Genomic DNA, 7,500 nt, shown 5'->3' with positions numbered 1-7,500 from the left:
CAAGAAGACATCACCAAGCTGCAGGAGTGAAGCAAAAAGTAGCTGCTACAGTTCAATGATCATAAATGTAAAGTCCTGCACCTTGGGAGGGGATATCCAGCATACCAATACCACATGGGAATTACTCCACTATCCACCACAGAGGCAGAGAAAGCCGTGGGAGTGTATGTTACCAGGCTACCAGTGAAGGTTAAATCCGTGCTACTCGCAGCGGACGGGTCAAAGACTAATTTGATGTTTGAAAAATTAGTTGTAGTGTTATTCTCCGACTTTGACACAATATACTTACTCCACTATTTTACCTTATCCAGTTTTGAAAATTGTAAACACTTGTACAATCACTGCCTAACCCAATGACATCTACAAAACCTTTCCACCTTGTGTCACAGATGAGCTAAGTAAAGAAACATGAACATTCTCTGAGCCTTGGTGAGTGTGTTAGGCAGCAGAGATGACAGACACCTGCCCACCACCAGCCAATCAGTCGCTTCCTTACCTGTCCTAAGCCGCCTCACCTAACCACTGACACTGATGTGGAGGAGACAGTCGGGATGGCCGCCACCTTTGTTTTAAGTCTTTCCAGCCTCGCCCTCTCTCAATAAGGGTGTGTTTCATGGAGTTTTAGCCCTCGCTTTGATTCTTGGGTTTATTTTTAACTGTTTTATCACACCCTGCCCCTCATCCGCTCACACCCTGCCCCTCACCTGCTCACACTGTCCCTCTCACCCACTCACACCCTGTCCCTCACATGCTCACACCCTGCCCCTCACCCGCTCACACCCTGCCCCTCACCTGCTCACACTGTCCCTCTCACCCACTCACACCCTGTCCCTCACCCGCTCACACCCTGCCCCTCACCCGCTCACACCCTGCCCCTCACCTGCTCACACTGTCCCTCTCAACCCCTCACACCCTGCCCCTCACCTGCTCACACCCTGCCCCTCACCTGCTCACACTGTCCCTCTGACCCGCTAACACCCTGCCCCTCACATGCTCACACCCTGTCCCTCACCCGCTCACACCCTGCCCCTCACCTGCTCACACTGTCCCTCTCACCCGCTCGCACCCTGTCCCTCACATGCTTACACCCTGCCCCTCACCCCTGGTGAAAGATTACTAATATCTGTCCATCTCTTCTCCAGCATCCCCCTCTCTCATCTCCCTGGCCATTAGTGCTGCTAGAAGGTTAAGAAGGGTGTGTTTTATGGTGTTTTATTCATTTTGATCTTAGGCAAGTTTTATATTGGTTTAAACTGAACATTAGCATCCCCAGCAAGCCGTCACCGTGGGGCCTCCTTCAACAGAAGGGCGGCCACTGTCACCAAAATCTGTGATGTCACATCAGCAGTGTCACGGCAACCCCACTACTTTACCTTCTCCTGCAGCACCACGCTGCCAGTGTGTGTGTGTGTGTGTGTGTGTGTGTGTGTGTGTGTGTGCACTTCAAGTCTTAAAGTTTTGTAAAACACTTTGCTTATGATTGTGGCCGAACCATATCAAATAATGATGTGTGATGGATGTTGAATCTGTTTTTTCTGTAAACTGCAAACTGATATATATATATATATATATATATATATATATATATATATATATATATATCTATATATATATATATATATATATATATATATATATATATATATATATATATATCCTTCCCAGCCTCCCTTTGTGTCATTTCCCGGCCTTGGGTGATGCTGTAAGGTTCCCAAGGGTGTGTCTTACGGTGTTTTCTCCCTTGTTTTAAGTCTCGGGTTTATATTAAACAGTTTCATCTTGTTCAAGTTTACTGTTAACACCCGACCCCTTCCCCGCCCCCGGGCCTCGCCCCGCCCTGAGGGACGCCCCAGGCTGATAAGGGCGTGTTTTCGGTTCACCATCCGTCGCCTTAAGTCTCGGGTTTGGGTTTAGTTGTTTTATTATTGTTTTTGTTGTTGCTGATGGACGTGTGGGATGGACCAAGGTGTGGGTGAGGGTTACACCGTTTTTACCCTATTTTCCGCTCTTTCCCTGACTTTTATCCCTTAATAGTAATGTCTTCTACTCACCTGGCGTTGATGGTGCCGCCGCGCAGGTAATTACATCCACGGGAAGGCTTAAGAGGGTAATTTAGGCACAATTTAGGGAGACGTGCGAGGCCCCTCCGTCCACTGACCTCCGCGGCACTGCTGAGGAACGCTGGCAACCTTGTTATATGACACGCCGCTCCACTTAGCGCTCTCTGCTACCTCAGGATTTATGGCTCTTTATTCTGTGTTCTTGGGCTTTTTATGTGTTTTTGCTCCTTGGTATTTCTTTTTTACACTATATTTTATTTTTTCGTGTGGTTAATGTAGTTTCTTTATGTAGTTTTATTGCACATGGCTCGGTTTAGATTGTTTCTGCTATCTATGCATTTTCGGGGTATTATTACTTGTTTTAGGGCTTTATACGTGTTTTTTTCTCTATTTTATTTCTTTTTTCCTATATTCTTATGTTCTTATATAGTTTTTGTGTAGCTGACATAGTTTCTAGTGTATTTTTTTTATGTAGCGCTCCCTGCTACGTCTGCATTTTCGTTTATATTTATTTATTATGTGTTTCGGGGCTTTATATCTGGTTTTGCTTTTTGTTGTTTCTTTGTGTAGTTTTTTTAATGTTTTTTTTGTGTAGTTAACGTAGTTTCAATGTATTTTTATGACACAGTGCTCGATTCTTAGCGCTCCTTGCTAGGCCGATATTTACTGCTTTTTATTGCCTGTTTCGGGGTTTCTATGTGATTCTTCTTTATGGGATTTCTTTATTATAGTTTATTTATGAATTTTCTGCATGTATTCTACGCAGTTGATGTCGTTCATGTTGTTTATGTACCGTAGTTTCTTTATATTCCTTATGTAGCAGCTTTTGTATGTAGTTTCTTTGTATTTCTTGTGCAAATTTTATCATATTTTAATCCTGGTGGCTTTTATATTGAACAACGATGGTGTTATGATGAGACTCCCATATCGCTCTCTGTTTCTTCCATATTCACGATCTTTTAATGCATATTCCGGTACCTATTACGTACTTGAGGCTCCTGTGTGTGTTTTATAGAAGGGCGAAGATGTTTTAGTCAGGTGCTGGAGGTGAAATGCTTCGTGGATTTTAAAATTTTGAAGAAATATTTAAATCTAGCATGGCGAGCATAACACGACCTTTTAATGCATGTTCCAGTATTTGAGGCTCCTGTGTGGGTTTCATAGAAGGAAGAGGATGTTTTAATTAAATGCTGTCAGGAAAATACTCCGCGGATTTTAAAATATTGAGAAAATGAGTGAATCTAGCAAGCCGGGTAAAGGTTCCGGACATTTGCAACACTAGCGAGACCTTAACCATGCGAGAGTCTTTAGTTTTTGTTGATACTTTTTACGTAAATAATTAAACTTCATCATTATATACATATTAACTATGTATTTTTAAGCTTATAAATTTACTGGCTCAGGTTCAGGTGGTAATGTAGTGTTATATATGGCGTAAACAAACTTTGAATGTGTGATGTAAGCAGCGTTACCAGACCGAGCCTAAGCGGACCCATTCTTCGGCGCCATTTGAAGGGAAACTCGGATATTCAAACTTTACCTCTATGCAGACGTTTTCATACCTTAATGTCACCCAACAGAGATTTTTCTTTACCATAATGTTACCCCAATGTACGCTAATGGAGACGTCTTAATTTTTTACCTCAATGTTACCTCAATGTAGACGTCTTTTTACCCTAATTTTACCCCAATGTAGACGTTTTTTTACCCTAAGTTTACCCTAATGTTACCCCAATGTAGACGTCTTTTTACTCTACTTTTACCCTAATATTCATGTTTTTAACCTAATAATCCCTCACTGTACGCTAATATATAGACGTATTTTATTCTAATATTGCCCTTCCCCAATGTAGACGTCATTTTACCCTAATACTGTTACCCTAATGTACGCTAATGAAGACATATTTTTACTCCGCTAATATCCTAAAGCAAACTTTCTTTACCCTAATATGTTACCTTAATCTATGCTAATGGGAGACGTCTTCAAATTAGTATCCGATATAATTCTCTATTGTTGAAGTCTGTTTACCTCAATGTTACACCAACGTAGGCTAATATAGACGTCATTTTACTTTAAAGATACAAGGGAGGAGCAAAATATGGAATCCACACCTTAAAATTACTAAAAAATACAAATAATGGGAGCGAGACGGATCCTCATTTGACTAATTTGACCGCCATGATGTAAAGATGTAAACAAAGCGAGTGATTCGGGTGTCGTGCATGGCGGTTCGTTTTCTGGTGTATATTTTCTGTGTTTTTGAGTTTGTCCTTCATCGTGGCGGCCTCAATATCCGTCAGGAGGAAGATGGATGCCTGCTGCGAGTCCTGTCAAGGCAATGGGGAGGAGACAAGGCGTTAAAACAAGGTAAAAAGGGATTATAATATGTTACGACTATCTGGGATCACTTCATTTTCTTTTCTTCCTTTTTTTCCTATTTATCATCTGTTTTCCTTTTCTTCTTATTTTCTCCTTCCTTCCATTCCCTTTTCTTCTTCTGTTCTTTTTTTCTTCCTCCTCACTTCATCCTTTCTTATTTTATTTATTTCTTCTTTTTTTCCTATTTATCATGTTTCATCCTTCCCTTCTCTTCTTTTTCTTCTTATTTTCTTCTTTTTCCTTCCCTTTCCTTCCCTTTTCTTCTTATATTTTTCTTTTCTTCTTCCTCCCCACGTCTAATCCTCCGTTTTTCTTATTTATCATGTTTCTTCCTTCCCTTTTCTTTTTTTTTCTTCTTATTTTCTTCTTCCTCACCTTCCCTTCCATTTTCTTCTTTCGTTCTTTTCTTCTTCCTCCCCACATCTTATCCTTCCTTATTCCTAGTTATCATTTATTTCTTCCTTCCCTTTTCTTCTCCCTTCTACACCTACAATATTCTTAATGTATCCTTCTCTTATTTATTTACCTCATTCCTTCCTCTTCCTTTGCTGTCATTCTTCCTTTTTTCCTATTTATCCTTTCTCTTCTTTCCCTCTCCTCCTCCCTTATCCTACGCCTCCTACAATGCTCCTAGGACTATATCGTATCCTTATTTATTTACCTCATTCCTTCCTTTTCCCTCTTTATCCTTTTTTCTTCCTTCCCTCTTCTCCTCCCATCTCCTACGCTGCCTATATTATTCTAAAGACTATATTGTGTCCTTCGCTCATTTCTTGACCTCAGTCCTTCCTTTTCCTCATTTTCCCTCATCCTTGTATACCTCCGAGCTCTTCACTAGCGGGTCCTCTCATTCCCTCCGTAGTTTTCCTCAATTTTCCTGTTTTTCCCATTCCCGTGCCTCCTACGTCCCCCTCCCTCCTCTTACCTCATTTATCTCCCTCATTCCTTCTTCCTTATCCTTATTTTCCCTTCCTTATTCTTGTATCTCGTCTTCTCCTCTCTCCTCCTCTTCCTTTATTATTTTTCTCCTTTTATCCCCGTTTCCCATCATTCTTGTCCCTCCTACGTTCCCCTTCCCGCCTTTATTTACCTCTTTCCTTCTTTCTTTTCCTCATTTTCCCTCATTCCTGTACCTCGTCTCGTCTCCTCTCTCCTCCTCTTCCTTCATTATTTTCCCTCTTCTCCCCGTTTCCAATCATCCTATGTTCCCCTTCCCGCCTTTATTTACCTCTTTCCTTCTTTCTTTTCCTCATTTTCCCTCATTCCTGTACCTCGTCTCGTCTCCTCTCTCCTCCTCTTCCTTCATTATTTTCCCTCTTCCCTGTTTCCCATCATCCTTTTGCCTCCTATGTTCGCCTTCCTCCAGTTATCTACCTCTTACCTTCTTCCTCGTTTTCCCTCATTCCTGTACCTCGTCTCCGTCTCCTCCTCTCTCCTCCTCTTCCTTCATTATTTTCCCTCTTCCCTGTTTCCCATCATCCTTTTGCCTCTCACGTTCTTACCTCTTCTTCCTCACGAGATGGTGCTACACTCTTGAGGCGAGAAAAGGGATTAACTTATCTTAACAGGGGATTAGATAAGACGGGCGTGTGAAACTGATTAAGGGAGAGTAGCAGGAGTAGTTTTAGCAGTGGTAATTGTAGTTGCTGTTGTAGTATCAGTATCAGTGGTGGACCTTGTGGTGACGGTGGTGCTGGAAGTCGTCTGAAGAAAAAGGTGAGTTTGATTTGAAAGTAGAAATGAAAACAATGATGTACACAAGACTTAGAGCCGATTTCACAGTCCAACACAGTGTCTTCGTAACAGCCCGATCCAAACTATATAATCCCATACAATCCAATATGGTGAGGTCTTCGATGCCACACTAAATACACAAGACTTTTCCTGTATAGTTTCGTGAAATTTGTGAACTTAAATATAAACACCAGTCACTATACAAGGAAATTTCGACGGCTCTGGTATTGGTTTGGGAGCTTACTAACCCGTCATGGGGAACTGTGAAACTGGCCCTTAATCCTGCGACCTGACTTAAGATATTGCAAGTTAATCCTACGATGACTTAGAATAATACGACTTAATCCTACGACGACTTGATTTCAAATATTGTGGCATAATCCTGTGACTTCAAACTTAATCCTCCGACTTGACTTAGTAACGTGATTATTATTATTATTATTATTATTATTATTATTATTATTATTATTATTATTATTATTATACTACTACTACTACTACTACTACTACTACTACTACTACTACTACTACTACTACTACTACTACGTCTACTACTACAAAGAGATATAAAATATGTCAGGTAGCAAACTGATGAGAGAGAGAGAGAGAGCATGTTTTGTCGTTTTGTGAATTTCTTTTATCATATATAATGTTATCTTGACGTAGCATGCTGGCGATGATTCTCTCTCTCTCTCTCTCTCTCTCTCTCTCTCTCTCTCTCTCTCTCTCTCTCTCTCTCTCTCCATTTTCTCTATTTCTTTGCTTCGTTTTTGCCAAAGAAAAGAAAACGAAATGATCAGCTGACGTCATCTCCTCCTCCTCCTCCTCCTCTTCCTCCTCCTCCTCCTCCTCCTCCTGCACCTTCTTGATCCTCCACCACCTCCTACTCGACCTCCTCCTCCTTACTTTCCTCCTCCTCCTCCTCCTCCTCCATTTCTCAATCACTGGCCTCGCATATCCTCCCTATTTTCCAATCTTCATACTAGCCACCTCCTCCTCCTCCTCCTCCTCTTCACTTCGTCTGACCTTGTGATATTGCTACTTTTCATGTTATCATTTCGTTGCTGTTGTGTCTATGTCCTCTTTCTTTCTTTCTTTCTTTTCTTTCTTTCTTTCTTTCTTTTTTTCCTTCCTCTTTTTTCTTTCTCCTTTTTTTTTATTTCGTTTATTGTGTGTTTTCCCCTTTCCTTCCTTCTTTTCGTTTTGTTTTCCTTGTTATTTTTGTTGTTGTTGTATGTCTGTTCCTTTCATTATTCTTCATTTAGTTTCATCAATATCATCATCATCTTCTTCTTCTTCTTCTTCTTCTTCTTCTTCTTCATGGCT

General features: G+C 41.1%; 1 protein-coding gene across 25 annotated transcripts in view; it reads right to left on the bottom strand.

Annotated features, from left to right (window-relative positions):
* The window catches only part of LOC126981936 (F-actin-monooxygenase MICAL3-like), a 105,042-nt gene extending 102,860 nt beyond the window's left edge, over positions 1-2,182 (bottom strand). For all 25 annotated transcript variants that reach the window (XM_050833620.1, XM_050833622.1, XM_050833627.1 and 22 more), the window contains exon 1: positions 2,052-2,182. The gene's annotated coding sequence lies outside the window, so the exon portion shown is untranslated. The remainder of the gene's footprint in view (positions 1-2,051) is intronic.
* Between the last annotated feature and the right edge of the window lie 5,318 nt (positions 2,183-7,500).

This window comes from Eriocheir sinensis, chromosome 49 (assembly GCF_024679095.1).
Source record: "Eriocheir sinensis breed Jianghai 21 chromosome 49, ASM2467909v1, whole genome shotgun sequence".
NCBI classification, from domain to species: Eukaryota; Metazoa; Arthropoda; class Malacostraca; order Decapoda; family Varunidae; genus Eriocheir; species Eriocheir sinensis.
The sequence above is the reverse complement of the archived record's forward strand: the minus strand, read 5'-3'. Positions and strand labels throughout refer to the sequence as shown.